This window comes from Impatiens glandulifera, chromosome 8 (assembly GCF_907164915.1).
Source record: "Impatiens glandulifera chromosome 8, dImpGla2.1, whole genome shotgun sequence".
In the NCBI taxonomy this organism is placed as follows: Eukaryota; Viridiplantae; Streptophyta; class Magnoliopsida; order Ericales; family Balsaminaceae; genus Impatiens; species Impatiens glandulifera.
Window position 1 is genome coordinate 43,455,600 of NC_061869.1, and position 22,736 is coordinate 43,478,335.

The 22,736-nt window shown below is 36.2% G+C and overlaps 2 pseudogenes; both read right to left on the reverse strand.

Annotated features, from left to right (window-relative positions):
- Window positions 1-207: 207 nt before the first annotated feature.
- Window positions 208-325, reverse strand: LOC124913456 (annotated as a pseudogene).
- Window positions 326-21,038: 20,713 nt separating this feature from the next.
- LOC124913455 lies at window positions 21,039-21,156 on the reverse strand (annotated as a pseudogene).
- Between the last annotated feature and the right edge of the window lie 1,580 nt (window positions 21,157-22,736).

Sequence of the window (22,736 nt, forward strand, 5' to 3'; positions counted from 1 at the left end):
AAAACGTTTAAAATTCTGTAAATTGATCTGTTTTAAAGATATTTTGTACGTTGTTTTTATATAAAAACATAAAAATCAAATAAATAGTTCGAAATTAACGTCTTTTTAAAATCGTTTGTTTTTTTTCATAAAAACATTAAAAATGAGTGTTACATTAACGTTTATTCTATTTGGTTCCTTTTAATCGTTATTTAAAAAAATAAAAAAGGTGTGCGACACGAGAACTTGCCAGGGGTCACTCAACCTAGTACTACTCTCGCCCAAGCACGCTTAATTAGGGAGTTCTGATGGGATCCGATGCATTAGTACTAGTATGATCGAACCGTTATACGATTAACAATTTATTCATTTGATACTTCATAATTAAAATTTTTTTTATGAAATTCTAAATAGACGAGTTTTAAACGGATGAAGGCAATTTACGATCACAGTTTCTTCAAATTGACCCGTTTTCACGATATTTTTGTATACTTTTTCATTAAAAATGAATGTTACATTAACAGTTATTCGATTTGGTTCATTTTAATCGTTATTTAAAAAATATAAAAGGAGTGCGACACAAGAACTTGCAAGGGGTTACTCAACCAAGTACTACTCTCGGCCAAACACGCTTAATTAGGAAGTTCTGATACGATTCGATGCATGAGTTCTAGTATGATCGTACCGTTATATGATGAACAATTTATTCTTTGATAATTCATAATTTCAAAAAAAGTTTTTTTATGAAATTCTAAATAGACGAGTTTTAAACGGACGAAGGTAGTTTAAGATCACAGTTTCTTCAAATTGATCAGTTTTCACGCAATTTTTGTATGCTTTTTCTTTAAAACATAAATCAAATATATAATCGAAATTAACGTTTTTTTATAATCCTTCGTTTTTACACTTTTATTTTTTATTTTTTTCATTAAAACATTAAAAATCAATTATAATGTTCAAAATTAACGTGTTTTTAAAATTGTACATTTTCACTCATCAATTTTTTGATTTTTTATAAAAAATTAAAAATCAATTAAGATGTTCGAAATTAAGGTGTTTTTTTAAATCGTACATTTTCACGCATCTATTTTTTGTTTTTTTTTATAAAAACGTTTAAAATTCTGTAAATTGATCTGTTTTAAAGATAATTTGTACGTTGTTTTTATATAAGAACATAAAAATCAAATAAATAGTTCAAAATTAACGTCTTTTTAAAATCGTTTGTTTTTTTTCATATAAACATTAAAAATGAGTGTTACATTAACGTTTATTCTATTTGGTTCCTTTTAATCGTTATTGAATAAAATATAAAAGGTGTGCGACGCGAGAACTTTCCAGGGGATACTATACCTAGTACTACTCTCGCCTATACACGCTTAATTAGGAAGTTCTGATAGGATTCGATGCATGAGTTCTAGTATGTTCGTACCGTTATATGATGAACAATTTATTCTTTGATATTTCATAATTTCAAAAAAAAGTTTTTTTATGAAATTTTAAATAGACGATGTTAGGATCTAGATCGCCGCTGGTGGACCGGGGGTTGGACCGGTTAGCGGTTCACACTCGAAGGGTGGTAGTTAATCCGATTAGAGATTAACACCGGGGTTTCAATACTACACAACCTGTCACAAACCCTTGAACTAGGTTCAAGCGCGGAAGAGGTTTGCTTTCAGGTTGAAGCGGTACTCTTGTATGATAGGCACGGTCGGCTTCGGATGATGAAGATTTGAAGATGGTGGGTCGATTTCGGTAATCTGGATATTCGGTATGGTTAGTATAGAGTCGGTTTGAAGCGGTGTGGTTAAGTTAATCGGTTAGATAATGAAGCCGGCAGAGAGTAAATAGCAAGACAGATTTTATGGATGTTCGGAGATAAAACTCCTACGTCACCCCTTCCTCTCGAAACCGCGAGAAGGATATTCACTAAGGAATACAAGTACAGGCCGATCGAGACTTATTTCCTGCTCGATAATACTTACAATTTACACCGAAATTGTAAAGACACACTTTAACTTTCAACACTTAGGCTTTCTAAAACAGCACACTCTTATCACTTGTAGTAAATGCTCTTAGCTCAATATCACACTGTTGTCTCTTAATGTCCCGCTTTTGTCACTGCATTTACTCTTCTTCAGCTACCCCTTTTATAGGTGAAATATGCCAACGGTCATATTTCACTGCCTTGAATCTGATTGGCTGATCAGAAGTGCAGTGATTCAGTGTTTCAGAGGTTCAGACCTGCGGTCATTTCCTCAGACCTGATGGTCAATCTCAGACCTGGTATTATGTCTCAGACCTGGCGGTCTGTTCATCCAGTGTGTAAGACAAACCTGCCGGGTTTGTCTTTTACTTGATATAGGCACTGTCTGTTTGGACAGTTGTCTGTACTTGGAAGATTTCCTTTCTGGCTTATCCCGAAGTAGAAGGATCCGGTAGTGCTGTTTTCTGCAGCCTACAGTCTTTCCTCAGACTTGCATGGATATGGAAGTATTCAGACTGCTCCTTTGGTATCGTTCTCAACAGATACCCGAATTGTCTTCTTGTACTGGTCGGTCATTTGACTTGGCCGAATGTCTTTTGGTAGTGATGTAATCGGACTTCTTCCGGTTATTCTTGTCTTGTGGATGATCGGCTGTTTGATGATTCCGGTTTTGAGCTTTGGCCGATCCTTTCTTTGTGCGGTCACGTTCCGAATATTCTTAATCGGTTTAGTAGCTTGACCGATTGGTTTTCTTTAGTCGGTTCTCTTGTTTATCCGGTCCGGTTCCTTGTTCCTGCATGGGAAGTTTATTTAAGTTAGGTTTATTTGAACCGGTCTGAATTTATCTAACAATTTCTCCCTTTTTGATTATTTTATTTAAAATTATCAAAATCATGTAAGTTTGCAACCGTAGGCCGGTTGTTTTTGTTTGTCCGGTTTTTGAAAAAGACTTGGATAATTTTTCGAAAAATTTTGAGAGAAAATTTTGAGAAAAGTTTTGGAAGAGTCTTTATCTTTTATCTAACAATTTCTCCCTTTTTGATTATTTTATTTAAAATTATCAAAACTAAGTAGAAATGCAAAATAAGGCCGGATTCAAAAATAACTTTATATATTTATATATAGATGACCAGAAAAGACAAAATATATAGAAATACTAAGGCCAATAAGAAAAGAAGGATAGTCCCTATTCAGAGTCCGTGAAATCATAGACGCTCTTCTTTTTCTTCGGTTGCTGTTGCCCGGTCGGTTCGGAAGATCGTCGCCTTTTAGACCGGGACCGCAGTTGTTCTTCGACTTCGTCCTCGACTTGGTCGGCTTGCTGCGATGTGCCCGTAATGACCGGTTCAGAGACCTCTTTGAGCAGCTTGGCTATCTGAACTTTCTTAGGGCCTCCCTCTGTCTCTTTTTCGGTGCTGAAACGGAGGCGGCCGCCTTCTTCTTCTTGTTTACTTCGGAGAATTCGTCCAGCTTCCGTTTTTGCCTTTCCAATCGTGCGGCATCCTCCGCAGCTCGGGTGGCTACTTTCTCAGCAAACCCTGGGAATATGGCCTCAGCATTTTTAAGTCGTGCGGCTTCCACTTCCGCTTCGGTCAGTTGAGTTGGGCGCGGTGCCTCTTTATCTTTGCTAACTTCGGCGTCCAGCGCATCCTGGACCCTCTTAGCCACTTGAGCATCAGCCGCTATAGCCGCGGCCTCCGCGTCCACCTTAGCCCTTAGAATTTCGTCCATTTGTTCGGAGAGCGCCTTCACTTTGGCCACGAGACTCTTGTTTGTCTTCTCAAGTTCGGAGACCAGGTTAAGTGTCGTGTCGACCCGTTCGAAGTCTTTCTTTAAATCGGAGGTCACATTCTCCAGAGTTGCGGTTCGCTGAGCCAATTTATCGCGCTCACCGGCCTCTTCCCACAGACCGTTGCCGAGTTCTGAGAGTCGTTCTTGATGTTTTTCCAGAAGCAGCTTTGTCACGTCGGTGAACTTCAGGGCCGAATCAACTATTCTGTTGGAACTATCCTTGAATGGTTGAAGCTTGGACACGTTATGTTCTTGTATGCGGTCATCGATCCGTTCCGATATGGATGCTTCAAGCTTTTGAAGACGGTCCTCAACCCATTCTTTAGCAGCCCATTCTTTAGGAAGGCCTGAAGCGGTGACTTCCGGTGGTGGGGGAGGTGATTGCTCGGTGGGATTTGGATCGGCTCTGTCATTGGATTCTATCGGTTCCGCATTCTCTTTTGGAAGTTCTAATGGTGCCGCAATATCCAAGATCGGTGCCGCATCCTCCAAGATCGGTGCCGCATCCTCCAAGATCGGTGCCGCATCCTCCATTGGGGGTGTTGGACAGTTAACTGGAAACTTGTCGATTACGGGGGCAGTATAGACCGGTACTTGCATTCGGCTGCATATCGTTTCCGGCCGCTCAATTTCTTGAATTATTTCCCTTTTGCCTTTTTCAAGCCTTGTTAACACCCGCGGCGCTACGGTGTCCACCGATCCCGTCTTGTTGAGCTCTTCCTTAATTCTCCGGATGCGCTTTCTTAATTTCCGAAGTTGGATCCTCGGTAACAGGAGACAGTTTCGGCTTTGTACCTCTTGAATTGTGTTGGATTTTGTGAGGCTCATCATCAGGTCCTCTACTTCCTCCAATCTGTCGATGCATTGCTTTTCCGTGTAGCCTGGTAAGATTTCTCTATATGGTGTACCGAACCGATGCTCATGTCACTCCAAGTATAGCTCTTCAACGTCTTCTGCTCGCTTGTTGACGCCCTGAAGGATTTTCTGGGCTAATCTATCGGCCTCTGCTTCTTCGGCCTCCTCCCTCTCTATGTTGTAGCCTTCATCATCGGCTTCTTTATCAACTTCTTCTCCACCACCCTCTTCTCTATCCTTGGTGGTCTCAGGGTTGGTGTTTGGTTCAGCATCATTTGGACTCCGAGCCGAATGATCGACGTCATTGGCCGGTCTATCATCCTCCGTCTTTTCGGTGTCTGTTCTCTCAGAAGCCCACTCCTCATCTTCTGTGTGCTGAGGTGGGTCGGAGAAGGTTATCTTTTCTTTTCCTTTGCCTCCGGTCTTTGCTTTGGCCGGGGCATCTTTCTTTGCGGCTTTCTTCTTTCGGCCACCTGTGGAGCTGGGGCCCGGCTGTGTCCTTTCAAAGAATTGCCTTGATCTGATGAGGCAGCGTTTTGCTACCGCAACGCCGGGGCCGATGTTGAGATTTAAATGGAGAAATATCTTACCGAGAGGCACAGCGTATCACCACGACCGGGTAGAGTCCGGTTTCACCATATCCATGAGGTTGCTGAACACCGATCTTGCCCAGTTGACCTCTTTACCCTCCATCAGACCGACCAACATCTTGATTTTGTCTTTGGTGAGGTTGCTGAAGTTTCCTCCCCTCGCCAGAATCGCCCTTGCGAAGATGTCACATATCGGGATATACTCCGGCTTCAGCATTTGTTTGCTCCCGGATGTTTTGATCGGCTCATTGGTTACCGATAGAATGTAGCAGGCCGACTCAAAGATGTCCTGGTCTATTTCTGCCGTTGCATCCTGGCCGGTTGTTGGAAGACGCAGGCTTTCGGCCACCAATTCTTCGGTGAGCTCTATTTGGGAACCGCATACAGTCGCGGTGATCTTGTCGTAGGCGATTGTTGCAGTTTTGAAAAACTCTTCGACCGCATCTTTGTAAATAACGTGAGGACCGCCGAGGAAATATTCCAGACCGGTTTTGATTACCCGGTCAATAACTGCTTTCGCCTCGGTCGTACCACTCAGCCGGATTTCCTCGAAATCCACCTGAGAGTAGAGTCTGAACAACGCCGAATCACGACCCATGTTAAAGAGTTTGAGAAAGTGAGAGAGAACCGCTTCAATGAGTTTTAGAGAGCTTAGAGAGAGAAAGTAGATTCGCGTGTGAATGAGGTAAAATGACCGAAAGTCCCTTTTATAGATGCGGTTTGGAAACCCAACCGTCCCATCAATAATGGGCGGGAATTTTCCCTCCAAAATGGAAGAGGCGCCAAACTATGGGCGGTAAACCAAAAGTGGGGGGCGACAATTTTTGGGCGGGAAATTTCCCTCCAAAATCCTTTGCTCATGTCATTGATGACGCAATAGTTCCTTTGAAACCGATTGATTTAACGGTTTCTAAGTCTAACCGGACATTTTGAGTGAACATTTTAAGCAGATTTCAAGTGGCCGGATGAGAACGCGGTTATAGTTTGAACATGTTAACCGGTTACTTAGATAAATGTTCAAAGAATTAGGAAGACACGGTCATTTAAACTGAAATGATATTAAAATTCAAGTAGTAGATAAAGGAAACCGTCATAAGATTCGGTACAAAGATAGGCATACAGAAGGAATGCAAAGTACAGCCTATTGAAAAGACATTCTCCAGATTCGTTCTATTGCCGAATCCCTGTCGAGGATGTTTGAAGAGGAGGTCGGTGTGCTCGGTCCGAACTCTGGTCGGTACCCAAGAATCAGCTTGCTGATATGCGGTGCATAACCGAGCCCCTTCTTGGTCAGCACCATATTCTTTAGGTTTTCCCAAATGACCGATGACCAGTTAATGGCCGATTTGCAAATAATGTGGGTCATGATGTTGTAGGTATTCCTAGAATACCGTTGATTTGGTGATTGACACAGAATTGACCGGGTCACGATTTCGAGCAGTAGCTGACCGTGACTAGCAAGTTGGTTTTTTGGCCAAAAGTGTTCTACCGGAGAGGGGGTGGCCGACAGGTATTGCGCGGTTTCAAATCCCGCAAGGTCCTGAATAGTCGGAAAGTCAGAGAAACCTTCAGCGGGTAGACCGAATAGTGAGGCAAATTCATCCTCGTCGATCCAGAACGTGTGGTCTCTGACAGTAGAGACGATATACTTCTCCCTGATGCAAGCGCTTCGAAAGAAGCCCTTGACATCGTCTAGAAGAATAGGACCGACCTCTTCAAGAAACGGTTGAAGACCGGTTTCAGCAAGAGAGTCATACATGAATTTCTGCTTAGTAGTGCAATCCCTTATGCCCGTGCAAGAGTTGAAATCGATGCATAGAAAGTTTCCCAGAGTTCAGCTCGGCATGATTTCGGTATTTGAGAGAGACGGGATTCAAGAGTATCAGATGTTATCTTGTGCTTTCGGATGTGATGAAATGAGTAGAGGATGGCTCCTTATATAGGATCGGTTTTGGAGGGAAAATCTGAGCATTGATGGTCAGTTTTGTTTTATTAAGGAAAAGAATCTTTACCTTTTCAAGGCGCATGGGGAAGCGGCAAATTGCAAAGCCCTAGGTAAATGTTAGTTGGGAAGTAACCATATCAGTTGGATTTTAAATGTGCGGGTGGTTGGGGGTTATCTCATTGATTGGGATTATCTCATTAAATGCACTCAACACATAATCAATATTAATTAGATAGAAACCGAAAATAGTAGAGACAATGCCGAAAAAATGGCATACAGGAACGATGAAGAAAACATGAAATCGAGAAAGACACAAATAAAGCCGAAAGAGACATGGATGAAGCCGATATGATCAAACTTGAGTTGGTTAAGAATACACCCGGTGCATGAAGCAAAACGACCGGGTGCAGGAAGGAGTGACTTAGGGTGCAAAGGGATTGACATCACCGTTGCGGTTTCTTCTCCTCCAGGCCCTCTCGAACCGCCTATAAAATGGGTCGGTTACTTCTTTGGTGAGCACCTGAGCTTGGTTCAAACCTTCGCCGGGACAGGTTGGGACTCCAAGCTCCACAAGGAGGCTACTTATTTGAGGAATGAAACCAACTGATCGGATGCCGATCATCCAGATAAGGGTGTCGAAGAGCACCCTAGACCAATTTACTGGTGTGCCGGTGATTATGGCCGCCATCATGTTGAAGTTCGAGACACTGTAGGTGTTTGTGACGTCCCTACCAAAAATGCTTTTGCCGATCACATCGTTGAGAAGCTGATATTCAGCTCTCAGACATGATTTTGCTCCATGGTCCTCAACCGGGTCGTTAGACCGAGAGAGGGCGACGCAGACTTCGGCTTTTACATCCCCAGGGATGTCCAGATCTGTGATTCCGTGCCTTGGTAGGCTATGACACCTCGCAAAATCTCGTTCAGTGAAGTCAAAGACAATGCCTCCCACTTTGGATTGGATGTGGGTGTCAAAGTGGGGGGTGCCCCGAAACACCCTTGCATTGTGGAAGAACTCCAGAACGGAGTCCAGATAGATGGAGTGCTTATCACATAGGAAACTTTGGAGGCCGGTTTCCTCCAAAGATTTTATCATCTTGTATATTTCATACTGGTCTGTGGAAGAACAGGATTGAAAATCAACCTGAAGGATGTTGGGAAACTGAGACATTTTGTGCCTTAGTGAGAGGATGTTCTTGTGACTTGTGAATGTTGTGGTGAACGTTTGCTTCACTTAAATTCTAGATTAGGGACTATCCTATTGTCCAGGCATTAAATGGGATGACATGTATTAACTGCAGGATAAGAGATATTGCATGAAATAGGCATGTTTGCAGTCTAGGTGTTGGTCATAGGCCTGGACTGTGAAAGATATCAAAAGATCTTCACGTCTTTTTAGGCGCGACCATGTTACTCTGAAAAGGCAATGTTTCAGAACAGATATCTTCAAGCATTGATAGTTGTTCCACTTCTGTGTGAAATTCAAATAATCTAGAATGACCTGCTTCCAAACCGGTCAGTCATCAGTTGTTCATCCTGATGCGGTTATTTGGTGCATGCACCAAGTAGCCGGTCGGTTTACTCTATCTGATAGACTGGGCGGTTCTTCCACAAACACCCTGAAGATTCGAAGTTCAACAGTTTAGGAAGAATTATCGGTTTTGTCTGTCTGAACCGGCTTCCCTTTAAGCATCATTTGGAAGGATTTGGCTAATATCGGTTAAGCCGAGAGTAAGCCTGAATTGAGAAAACTTAGCTTCCTGTAGCGGCTTTGTGAAGATATCGGCTACTTGTTGATCGGTCGATACGTATTCCAGCCGAATATGCTTCAGCGTGACATGTTCCCGGATGAAATGATGCCTTATGTCGATGTGTTTGGTTCTGGAGTGGAGAACCGGATTGTAGGTGATCGCTATGGCACTCGTGTTGTCACAGAAAATCGGGGACTCTTCGGCTATGACACCGAAGTCTTTCAGCTACTGTTGGATCCAGAGGAGTTGAGAACAGCAATTTCCGGCCGCCAAGTATTCAGCCTCTGCAGTGGATGTGGCCACAGATGTCTGCTTCTTGCTATGCCATGAAACGAGCCGGTCACCAAGGAACTGACATGTTCCGCTGGTGTTTTTTCTGTCAATCTTACACCATACATAGTCTGCATCTGAATAACTTGTTAGATTGAAGGACGAGTCCTTTGGGTACCACAGACCGACATCAGGTGTGCCCTTTAAATACTTCAGTATCCTCTTTGCGGCTGTGTAATGGGATTGCTTTGGATTTGCTTGAAATCTTCCACACACACCAACTGCAAACAGGATGTCCGGTCTACTTGCTGTCAGGTACAGTAGGGAACCGATCATGCCCCGGTATGCAATCTGGTCTACCGATTGTCCCTCATCATCTCTGTCCAACTTAACTGATGAGCTCATTGGAGTAGCCGCCGAGGAGCAGGTGTCCATACCGAATTTCTTTAGCAGCTCCTTGGTATATTTAGGTTGACTGATGAATGTTCCTTCCTTGAGTTGTTTAACCTGAAGACCTAGGAAGAAACTTAATTCTCCCATCATACTCATTTCAAACTTGTCAGTCATCATTTTTGAGAACTTATCACATAATTTAGGATCGGTTGAGCCAAAAATGATATCATCTACATAGATTTGAACAAGTAGGATATGTTCCTTCTTTTCAAATTTGAACAATGTCTTATCCACTGAACCGATGGTGAAATCATGTTCTAATAGAAATGCGGTTAGTGTATCATACCAGGCTCTAGGTGCTTGCTTTAGACCGTATAAAGCTTTGTTCAGCCGGTATACATGGTTTGGAAATGCAACATTTTTGAAACCGGGTGGCTGTTCAACATACACTTCTTCACGTAGGTCACCGTTCAGAAATGCACTTTTAACATCCATTTGAAAAACTTTAAAGTTTTTGAAAGCTGCAAAAGCTAGAAAGATCCTAATAGCTTCAATCCTGGCTACAGGAGCAAATGACTCTTCAAAGTCAATGCCTTCTTCCTGTTTGTAACCTTGAGCCATTAATCTGGCTTTGTTCCTCGTGACCAAACCATCCTCATTGAGTTTGTTTCTGAATACCCATCTTGTTCCTATGACCGATTGATCTTTCGGTCTGGGGACTAGGTACCAGACTTTACTACTCTCGAACTGGTTTAGCTCTTCTTGCATTCCCAAGATCCAATCCGGATCTGACAATGCTTCATCTATTCTTTTCGGTTCAATCTGGGATATGAAAGCAGAGTTAAAATATCCTTCCAGAAGTTGACTCCTAGTTCGAACAGGTTCTGAAGGGTCACCTATAATTTGCTCAGGAGGATGTTTACTGTTTCTTCTGAGATTCAGTTCAGGGATGTCTACCAAATTACCGGTAACTTGACCAAGGCTAGACATGTCGGTAGGCTGAACGAGATTGTCAGACCGACCGACTCCCTCGGATTGGACCGAAGTGTCAGCTTCCTGTTGTGGAACAGCTTGATCCGGCTGGGTATCAATATTACCCATTTGGTCATGGACATACCGCCTGAAGACCGGAGTCTCATCTTCACTATCAGAATGAATATCGTTGTTTTCCAATCTGTTGTGTAGATCAAAGCATGAAGCAGTATTGCTTTCAACCGATTCATCGAAAACAACGTGAATTGTTTCCTCCATGGTTGCAGTTCTATTATTATATACTCTATATGCTTTACTTACTGCCGAGTACCCTAACATGATGCCGGTATTGGTTTTTGCATCAAAAGCGGTGAGTTGGTTTTTACCATTTATATGAATATAACATTTACAACCGAAAATCCTGAGGTACTTGAGTTTAGGAACTCTGTTAAAATAAACCTCATACGGTGTTTTGTTGTGAAATCTATTTATTAAAGACCGGTTTTGTGTATAGCATGCAGTGTTGATAGCCTCAGCCCAAAATTTATGAGCAATGCCGGAGTCGGCTATCATGGACCGTGCGGCTTCCTTGAGAGTCCGGTTTCTTCTCTCGGCCAGGCCATTTTGTTGAGGAGTCCTAGCACTAGACAACTCGTGTCTAATGCCGGATTCATCAAGATATGCAGTTAATGTACTATTGGTAAATTCGGTACCTCGATCACTTCGAATGCTATTAATATGAGTTGATTTTTCATTTTGCAAACGCTTAAGGAGTGTGATCAGGTTTGATACAGTTTCACGTTTAGATGGTAGAAATATTACCCATGTATATCTAGAATAATCATCAATAACTACCATGGTGTAGAGCATACCTCCTAGGCTGATGACCTGAATTGGTCCAAATAAATCCATATGAAGGAGGTCTAAGCACCGGCTAGATTGAATGTTTCCTTTACTTTTAAAAGATGAACTAGTTTGTTTACCCATTTGGCATGCTGAACAAACCTTATCCTGGTTAAATACTATATCAGGAATACCTTCAACTAGCTTTTTACCGCGAATGTAGTTTAAGGTTTTCATGTTTAGATGGTTGAGTCTCTTATGCCACAGCCAGGTTTGATCAGTCTTAGCTATCATGCATATAGGATATTCTACTCTGGTTTTCCAGTCTACCTTGTAAATGTTACCTATCCTATTTCCGGTTAGTAGTACGATACCTTGAGAGTTCTTAACTAAACATGCATGTTTAAGGAATTCTACCGTGTATCCAGCATCACACATCTGACTGATGCTAAGTAGATTAAAACGTAGGTTTTCAACTAGAAGTACATTATCAATGGTTAGGTTACCATGGACAATCTTACCCTTGCCCACAGTTTTACCTTTTGAGTTGTCACCGAAGGTAATTAGAGCACCGGTTACTGATCTAACGTCGGTTAGCAAATTACTGTTTCCGGTCATGTGCCTGGAGCAACCGCTGTCCAAGAACCATTCGGAGTTTCCTAGCCGTTTCTTTGGGTCCTGCAAAATGTACATATTTACAACTGTTTGGTACCCACATTTACTTGGGTCCACATGCGATTAGTCCCTTAGGTACCCAAACTTTGATAAACCGGACGGTCTTCTTTGCTAGGGTTTTAACTGTCTTTTTGACACTTGGTCTGGTGTATTTCGGTTTTCCTTCAAATGTCCTAAATGGTGATGGTCTTTGGTTCGGTGATCTATGGTTTGACCTACGCGGTTCAGGGAAGTTTTTCTTATATCTGAGGATTTCGGCTTTTCTTTTCTCAAGGTCAAGCCATGAATCGGTTGGGCCAACATAGTCGTATTTTAGCTTTTCTTCCCTATAATATGCGGTCTCCTCTTCTTCAGCGGTACAGGTGCTCTTAAGAAATTTTATAAAGGGAAGGTTTCCTTTTGTAAGCCTTGCTTTCTCTATGGGTTTTCGGTCTTTAGAGATATTCTCTGTGTATCCAAGGCCACGCTTACAACGAGGATGCCTGTAGTGTTTATTCATATTCTTTACTATATCGCTAGATCTCTTATAGGCGGCCATCTTATATTGAAGTCGGGCATTCTCTTCCTCGGTTAGTTCTCTAGTCGGTTCATTAAGTTGTTCGGTCTTAAGATCTAACTCGCTTTCTAGGGTGTGGGTGTCATCAGGTTGTATGACTTCTGGTTCAGTTATGATGAGTACCTCTGGTTCTATTTGAATAGGTGTTATGGAGTCGGGCTTGATATTGAGGTGCTTAGGTAGCATGGTCAATAGGTTCTTATATTCTTCTACCATGTCATTCAATGCATTGTATAACTCATCTTTAGTAAATTCATCACAAGGAGAGTCAAATACCTGTTCCTCATTGGCCATGAGACATGTGAGTTCATCGTCACTATCACTACGAGCCCATAGACTTCCTCCATCGTCGGCTATCAGTGCTTTCGGTACCTCACTTCCTTCACCGGCTTGTTGATAATTGTTTCTGTCATTTTGATATTCCGGTTTCTGGGTATCCCTCCTTGGTTTCCTGCATTCCCACTTAAAGTGTCCCAAACAGTTACAGTTATAGCATCTTACATTGGATTTGTCACCATAGTAGTTGTTTGTCGGTTGGCTCCTTTTCATGAACCTCCCAAACTTCTGTGCAAGCATTGCCATGGCATCCTCAGTGAACTGTTCGGCGGTTCTGATCGGTGCGGGTGCAGGAACCGGTATCGGTGCAGGTGTAGGAGCTGGTGCAGCCGGTTCTGTAGATGTGATTAGTGCTCTGGTTGATGTTGAGGCCGAGACTTCCTCTTCAGTCCTAGATTTCATCTCGAATTCGTATGCCTTTAAATCTTCGAATACGTCGTATAGTTTCATCTTACGTAGGCTCTTTGACTCCCTCATTACCATCGTTTTTATGTCCCAAGCACTTGGAAGGAATCTCAAAGCTTTCATAACTACCTCTTTGTTCTCATACTTCTTGCCCAGAGTTGCTAGTTCATCTAACACACCAGTGAACCGGTCACTGTATTCCTTCATAGTTTCTCCTGGTTTCATTTTGATGCTTTCGAATTTCTGTGTGGCCATCATTATTTTGTTCTCCCTTGTTCTTTCATTTCCTTCAAAGATCTGGATAACCGTGTTCCATGTCTCCTTCGCGGTTTTGCAATCTCTGATCTTGCAATATGTGTTTCTGTCTACGCTGTTGGAGATCCGGTTTCTTGCATGGTTGTCCAGGTTGTTCCTTCTCCTATCTTCAACCGTCCATTCTTTTTTATCTTTATCAATGAATATCGGTCCTTCGGTCAGAATGGATTCCATTTCATCATCCAAGGTGACTAGGTGCAGGTGCATGCGTGACTTCCAGTTGGCAAAGTCATCACCTTCTAGCATTGGAGGCCTATCCTGATACATGTTTGCTTGAGTATTGAAACTAACTGCTCTGATACCAATTGTTAGGATCTAGATCGCCGCTGGTGGACCGGGGGTTGGACCGGTTAGCGGTTCACACTCGAAGGGTGGTGGTTAATCCGATTAGAGATTAACACGGGGGTTTCAATACTACACAACTTGTCACAAACCCTTGAACTAGGTTCAAGCGCGGAAGAGGTTTGCTTTCAGGTTGAAGCGGTACTGTTGTATGATAGGCACGGTCGGCTTCGGATGATGAAGATTTGAAGATGGTGGGTCGATTTCGGTAATCTGGATATTCGGTATGGTTAGTATAGAGTCGGTTTGAAGCGGTGTGGTTAAGTTAATCGGTTAGATAATGAAGCCGCCAGAGAGTAAATAGCAAGACAGATTTTATGGATGTTCGGAGATAAAACTCCTACGTCACCCCTTCCTCTCGAAACCGCGAGAAGGATATTCACTAAGGAATACAAGTACAGGCCGATCGAGACTTATTTCCTGCTCGATAACACTTACAATTTACACCGAAATTGTAAAGACACACTTTAACTTTCAACAATTAGGCTTTCTAAAACAGCACACTCTTATCACTTGTAGTAAATGCTCTTAGCTCAATATCACACTGTTGTCTCTTAATGTCCCGCTTTTGTCACTGCATTTACTCTTCTTCAGCTACCCCTTTTATAGGTGAAATATGCCAACGGTCATATTTCACTGCCTTGAATCTGATTGGCTGATCAGAAGTGCAGTGATTCAGTGTTTCAGAGGTTCAGACCTGCGGTCGTTTCCTCAGACCTGATGGTCAATCTCAGACCTGGTATTATGTCTCAGACCTGGCGGTCTGTTCATCCGGTGTGTAAGACAAACCTGCCTGGTTTGTCTTTTACTTGATATAGGCACTGTCTGTTTGGACAGTTGTCTGTACTTGGAAGATTTCCTTTCTGGCTTATCCCGAAGTAGAAGGATCCGGTAGTGCTGTTTTCTGCAGCCTACAGTCTTTTCTCAGACTTGCATGGATATGGAAGTATTCAGACTGCTCCTTTGGTATCGTTCTCAACAGATACCCGAATTGTCTTCTTGTACTGGTCGGTCATTTGACTTGGCCGAATGTCTTTTGGTAGTGATGTAACCGGACTTCTTCCGGTTATTCTTGTCTTGTGGATGATCGGCTGTTTGATGATTCCGGTTTTGAGCTTTGGCCGATCCTTTCTTTGTGCGGTCACGTTCCGAATATTCTTAATCGGTTTAGTAGCTTGACCGATTGGTTTTCTTTAGTCGGTTCTCTTGTTTATCCGGTCCGGTTCCTTGTTCCTGCATGGGAAATTTATTTAAGTTAGGTTTATTTGAACCGGTCTGAATTTATCTAACATTTTAGACGGACGAATGCAATTTAAGATCACAGTTTTTCAAATTGATTAGTTTTCACGCTATTTTTTTATGCTTTTTCTTTAATACATAAATCAAATATATAATCGAAATTAACGTTTTTTATAATCCTTCGTTTTTACACTTTTATTTTTTCATTAAAACAATAAAAATCAATTATAATGTTCGAAATTAATGTGTTTTTAAAATTGTACATTTTCATTCATCAATTTTTTGATTTTTTATAAAAAAATTAAAAATCAATTAATATGTTCGAAATTAAGGTGTTTTTTTAAATCCTACATTTCCACGCATCTATTTTTTGTTTTTTTATAAAAACGTTTAAAATTCTGTAAATTGATCTGTTTTAAAGATATTTTGTACGTTGTTTTTATATAAAAACATAAAAATCAAATAAATAGTTCGAAATTAACGTCTTTTTAAAATCGTTTGTTTTTTTTCATAAAAACATTAAAAATGAGTGTTACATTAACGCTTATTCTATTTGGTTCCTTTTAATCGTTATTGAATAAAATATAAAAGGTGTGCGACGCGAGAACTTTCCAGGGGATACTATACCTAGTACTACTCTCGCCTATACACGCTTAATTAGGAAGTTCTTATAGGATTCGATGCATGAGTTCTAGTATGATCGTACCGTTATATGATGAACAATTTATTCTTTGATATTTCATAATTTCAAAAAAAAGTTTTTTCATGAAATTTTAAATAGACGAGTTTTAGACGGACGAACGCAATTTAAGATCACAGTTTTTCAAATTGATTAGTTTTCACGCTATTTTTTTATGCTTTTTCTTTAATACATAAATCAAATATATAATCGAAATTAACGTTTTTTATAATCCTTCGTTTTTACACTTTTATTTTTTATTTTTTTATTTTTTCATTAAACAATAAAAATCAATTATAATGTTCGAAATTAATGTGTTTTTAAAATTGTACATTTTCATTCATCAATTTTTTGATTTTTTATAAAAAAATTAAAAATCAATTAATATGTTCGAAATTAAGGTGTTTTTTTAAATCCTACATTTCCACGCATCTATTTTTTGTTTTTTTATAAAAACGTTTAAAATTCTGTAAATTGATCTGTTTTAAAGATATTTTGTACGTTGTTTTTATATAAAAACATAAAAATCAAATAAATAGTTCGAAATTAACGTCTTTTTAAAATCGTTTGTTTTTTTTCATAAAAACATTAAAAATGAGTGTTACATTAACGCTTATTCTATTTGGTTCCTTTTAATCGTTATTGAATAAAATATAAAAGGTGTGCGACGCGAGAACTTGCAAGGGGTTACTATACCTAGTACTACTCTCGCCTATACACGCTTAATTAGGAAGTTCTGATAGGATTCGATGCATGAGTTCTAGTATGATCGTACCGTTATATGATGAACAATTTATTCTTTGATATTTCATAATTTCAAAAAAAAGTTTTTTTATGAAATTTTAAATAGACGAGTTTTAGACGGACGAATGCAATTTAAGATCACAGTTTTTCAAATTGATTAGTTTTCACGCTATTTTTTTATGCTTTTTCTTTAATACATAAATCAAATATATAATCGAAATTAACGTTTTTTTATAATCCTTCGTTTTTATACTTTTATTTTTTATTTTTTTCATTAAAACAATAAAAATCAATTATAATGTTCGAAATTAATGTGTTTTTAAAATTGTACATTTTCATTCATCAATTTTTTGATTTTTTATAAAAAAATTAAAAATCAATTAATATGTTCGAAATTAAGGTGTTTTTTTAAATCGTACATTTCCACGCATCTATTTTTTGTTTTTTTATAAAAACGTTTAAAATTCTGTAAATTGATCTGTTTTAAAGATATTTTGTACGTTGTTTTTATATAAAAACATAAAAATCAAATAAATAGTTCGAAATTAACGTCTTTTTAAAATCGTTTGTTTTTTTTCATAAAAACATTAAAAATGAGTGTTACATTAACGCTTATTCTATTTGGTTCCTTTTAATCGTTATTGAATAAAATATAAAAGGTGTGCGACGCGAGAACTTGCCAGGGGTTACTATACCTAGTACTACTCTCGCCTATACACCCTTAATTAGGAAGTTCTGATAGGATTCGATGCATGAGTTCTAGTATGATCGTACCGTTATATGATGAACAATTTATTCTTTGATATTTCATAATTTCAAAAAAAAAATTTTTTATGAAATTCTAAATAGACGAGTTTTAAACGGACGAATGCAATTTAAGATCACAGTTTTTCAAATTGATCAGTTTTCACGCTATTTTTATATACTTTTTCTTTAAAACATAAATCAAATATATAATCGAAATTAACGTTTTTTTATAATCCTTCGTTTTTACACTTTTATTTTTTATTTTTTTCATTAAAACATTAAAAATCAATTATAATGTTCGAAATTAACGTGTTTTTAAAATTGTACATTTTCACTCATCAATTTTTTGATTTTTTATAAAAAAATTAAAAATCAATTAATATGTTCGAAATTAAGGTGTTTTTTTAAATCGTACATTTCCACGCATCTATTTTTTGTTTTTTTTTTATAAAAACGTTTAAAATTCTACAAACTGATCTGTTTTAAAGATATTTTGTACGTTGTTTTTATATAAAAACATAAAAATCAAATAAATAGTTCGAAATTAACGTCTTTTTAAAATCGTTTGTTTTTTTTCATAAAAACATTAAAAATGAGTGTTACATTAACGCTTATTCTATTTGGTTCCTTTTAATCGTTATTGAATAAAATATAAAAGGTGTGCGACGCGAGAACTTGCAAGGGGTTACTATACCTAGTACTACTCTCGCCTATACACGCTTAATTAGGAAGTTCTGATAGGATTCGATGCATGAGTTCTAGTATGATCGTACCGTTATATGATGAACAATTTATTCTTTGATATTTCATAATTTCAAAAAAAAGTTTTTTTATGAAATTTTAAATAGAGGAGTTTTAGACGGACGAATGCAATTTAAGACCACAGTTTTTCAAATTGATCAGTTTTCACGCTATTTTTATATGCTTTTTCTTTAATACATAAATCAAATATATAATCGAAATTAACGTTTTTTTATAATCCTTCGTTTTTATACTTTTATTTTTTATTGTTTTAATGAAAACAATAAAAAATCAATTATAATGTTCGAAATTAATGTGTTTTTAAAATTGTACATTTTCACTCATCAATTTTTTGATTTTTTATAAAAAAATTAAAAATCAATTAATATGTTCGAAATTAAGGTGTTTTTTTAAATCGTACATCTCCACGCATCTATTTTTTGTTTTTTTATAAAAACGTTTAAAATTCTGTAAATTGATCTGTTTTAAAGATATTTTGTACGTTGTTTTTATATAAAAACATAAAAATCAAATAAATAGTTCGAAATTAACGTCTTTTTAAAATCGTTTGTTTTTTTTCATAAAAACATTAAAAATGAGTGTTACATTAACGCTTATTCTATTTGGTTCCTTTTAATCGTTATTGAATAAAATATAAAAGGTGTGCGACGCGAGAACTTGCAAGGGGTTACTATACCTAGTACTACTCTCGCCTATACACCCTTAATTAGGAAGTTCTGATAGGATTCGATGCATGAGTTCTAGTATGATCGTACCGTTATATGATGAACAATTTATTCTTTGATATTTCATAATTTCAAAAAAAAATTTTTTTATGAAATTCTAAATAGACGAGTTTTAAACGGACGAATGCAATTTAAGATCACAGTTTTTCAAATTGATCAGTTTTCACGCTATTTTTATATACTTTTTCTTTAAAACATAAATCAAATATATAATCGAAATTAACGTTTTTTTATAATCCTTCGTTTTTACACTTTTATTTTTTATTTTTTCATTAAAACATTAAAAATCAATTATAATGTTCGAAATTAACGTGTTTTTAAAATTGTACATTTTCACTCATCAATTTTTTGATTTTTTATAAAAAAATTAAAAATCAATTAATATGTTCGAAATTAAGGTGTTTTTTTAAATCGTACATTTCACGCATCTATTTTTGTTTTTTTTTATAAAAACGTTTAAAATTCTGTAAATTGATCTGTTTTAAAGATATTTTGTACGTTGTTTTTATATAAAAACATAAAAATCAAATAAATAGTTCGAAATTAACGTCTTTTTAAAATCGTTTGTTTTTTTTCATAAATACATTAAAAATGAGTGTTACATTAACGCTTATTCTATTTGGTTCCTTTTAATCGTTATTGAATAAAATATAAAAGGTGTGCGACGCGAGAACTTGCAAGGGGTTACTATACCTAGTACTACTCTCGCCTATACACCCTTAATTAGGAAGTTCTGATAGGATTCGATGCATGAGTTCTAGTATGATCGTACCGTTATATGATGAACAATTTATTCTTTGATATTTCATAATTTCAAAAAAAAAAAATTTATGAAATTCTAAATAGACGAGTTTTAAACGGACGAATGCAATTTAAGATCACAGTTTTTCAAATTGATCAGTTTTCACGCTATTTTTATAAGCTTTTTCTTTAAAACATAAATCAAATATATAATCGAAATTAACGTTTTTTTATAATCCTTCGTTTTTACACTTTTATTTTTTATTTTTTTCATTAAAACATTAAAAATCAATTATAATGTTCGAAATTAACGTGTTTTTAAAATTGTACATTTTCACTCATCAATTTTTTGATTTTTTATAAAAAAATTAAAAATCAATTAATATGTTCGAAATTAAGGTGTTTTTTTAAATCGTACATTTTCACGCATCTATTTTTTGTTTTTTTATAAAAACGTTTAAAATTCTATAAATTGATCTGTTTCAAAGATATTTTGTATGTTGTTTTTATATAAAAACATAAAAATCAAATAAATAGTTCGAAATTAACGTCTTTTAAAAATCGTTTGTTTTTTTTCATATATACATTAAAAATGAGTGTTACATTAACGTTTATTCTATTTGGTTCCTTTTAATCGTTATTGAATAAAATATAAAAGGTGTGCGACGCGAGAACTTGCCAGGGGTTACTATACCTAGTACTACTCTCGCCTATACACGCTTAATTAGGAAATTCTGATAGGATTCGATGCATGAGTTCTAGTATGATCGTACCGTTATATGATGAACAATTTATTCTTTGATATTTCATAATTTCAAAAAAAAGTTTTTTTATGAAATTTTAAATAGACGAGTTTTAGACGGACGAATGCAATTTAAGATCACAGTTTTTCAAATTAATCAGTTTTCACGCTATTTTTTTATGTTTTTTCTTTAATACATAAATCAAATATATAATCGAAATTAACGTTTTTTTATAATCCTTCGTTTTTACACTTTTATTTTTTATTTTTTTCATTAAAACATTAAAAATCAATTATAATGTTCGAAATTAACGTGTTTTTAAAATTGTACATTTTCAATCATCAATTTTTTGATTTTTTATAAAACAATTAAAAATCAATTAATATGTTCGAAATTAAGGTGTTTTTTTAAATCGTACATTTTCACGCATCTATTTTTTGTTTTTTTTATAAAAACGTTTAAAATTCTATAAATTGATTTGTTTTAAAGATATTTTGTATGTTGTTTTTATATAAAAACATAAAAATCAAATAAATAGTTCGAAATTAACGCCTTTTTAAAATCGTTTGTTTTTTTCATAAAAACATCAAAAATGAGTGTTACATTAACGTTTATTCTATTTGGTTCCTTTTAATCGTTATTTAAAAAAATAAAAAGGTGTGCGATACGAGAACTTGCCAGGGGTCACTCAACCTAGTACTACTCTCGCCCAAGCACGCTTAATTAGGGAGTTCTGATGGGATCCGATGCATTAGTACTAGTATGATCGAACCGTTATACGATTAACAATTTATTCATTTGATATTTCATAATTTAAATTTTTTTTAATGAAATTCTAAATAGACGAGTTTTAAACGGATGAAGGAAATTTACGATCACAGTTTCTTCAAATTGACCTGTTTTCTCGATATTTTTGTATACTTTTTCATTAAAAATGAATGTTACATTAACAATTATTCGATTTGGTTCATTTTAATCGTTATTTAAAAAATATAAAAGGAGTGCGACACAAGAACTTGCAAGGGATTACTCAACCAAGTACTACTCTCGGCCAAACACGCTTAATTAGGAAGTTCTGATACGATTCGATGCATGAGTTCTAGTATGATCGTATCGTTATATGATGAACAATTTATTCTTTGATAATTCATAATTTCAAAAAAAGTTTTTTTTATGAAATTCTAAATAGACGAGTTTTAAACGGACGAAGGTAGTTTAAGATCACAGTTTTTCAAATTGATCAGTTTTCACGCTATTTTTGTATGCTTTTTCTTTAAAACATAAATCAAATATATAATCGAAATTAACGTTTTTTTTATAATCCTTCGTTTTTACACTTTTATTTTATTTTTTTTCATTAAAACATTAAAAATCAATTATAATGTTCAAAATTAACGTGTTTTTAAAATTGTACATTTTCACTCATCAATTTTTTGATTTTTTATAAAAAATTAAAAATCAATTAAGATGTTCGAAATTAAGGTGTTTTTTTAAATCGTACATTTTCACGCATCTATTTTTTGTTTTTTTTTATAAAAACGTTTAAAATTCTGTAAATTGATCTGTTTTAAAGATATTTTGTACGTTGTTTTTATATAAAAATATAAAAATCAAATAAATAGTTCGAAATTAACGTCTTTTTAAAATCGTTTGTTTTTTTTCATATAAACATTAAAAATGAGTGTTACATTAACGTTTATTCTATTTGGTTCCTTTTAATCGTTATTGAATAAAATATAAAAGGTGTGCGACACGAGAACTTGCCAGGGGTTACTATACCTAGTACTACTCTCGCCTATACACGCTTAATTAGGAAATTCTGATAGGATTCGATGCATGAGTTCTAGTATGATCGTACCGTTATATGATGAACAATTTATTCTTTGATATTTCATAATTTCAAAAAAAAGTTTTTTTATGAAATTTTAAATAGACGAGTTTTAGACGGACGAATGCAGTTTAAGATCACAGTTTTTCAAATTGATCAGTTTTCACGCTATTTTTATATGCTTTTTCTTTAAAACATAAATCAAATATATAATCGAAATTAACGTTTTTTTATAATCCTTCGTTTTTACACTTTTATTTTTTTATTTTTTTCATTAAAACATTAAAAATCAATTATAATGTTCGAAATTAACGTGTTTTTAAAATTGTACATTTTCACTCATCAATTTTTTGATTTTTTATAAAAAATTAAAAATCAATTAATATGTTCGAAATTAAGGTGTTTTTTTAAATCGTACATTTTCACGCATCTATTTTTTGTTTTTTTATAAAAACGTTTAAAATTCTGTAAATTGATCTGTTTTAAAGATATTTTGTACGTTGTTTTTATATAAAAACATAAAAAT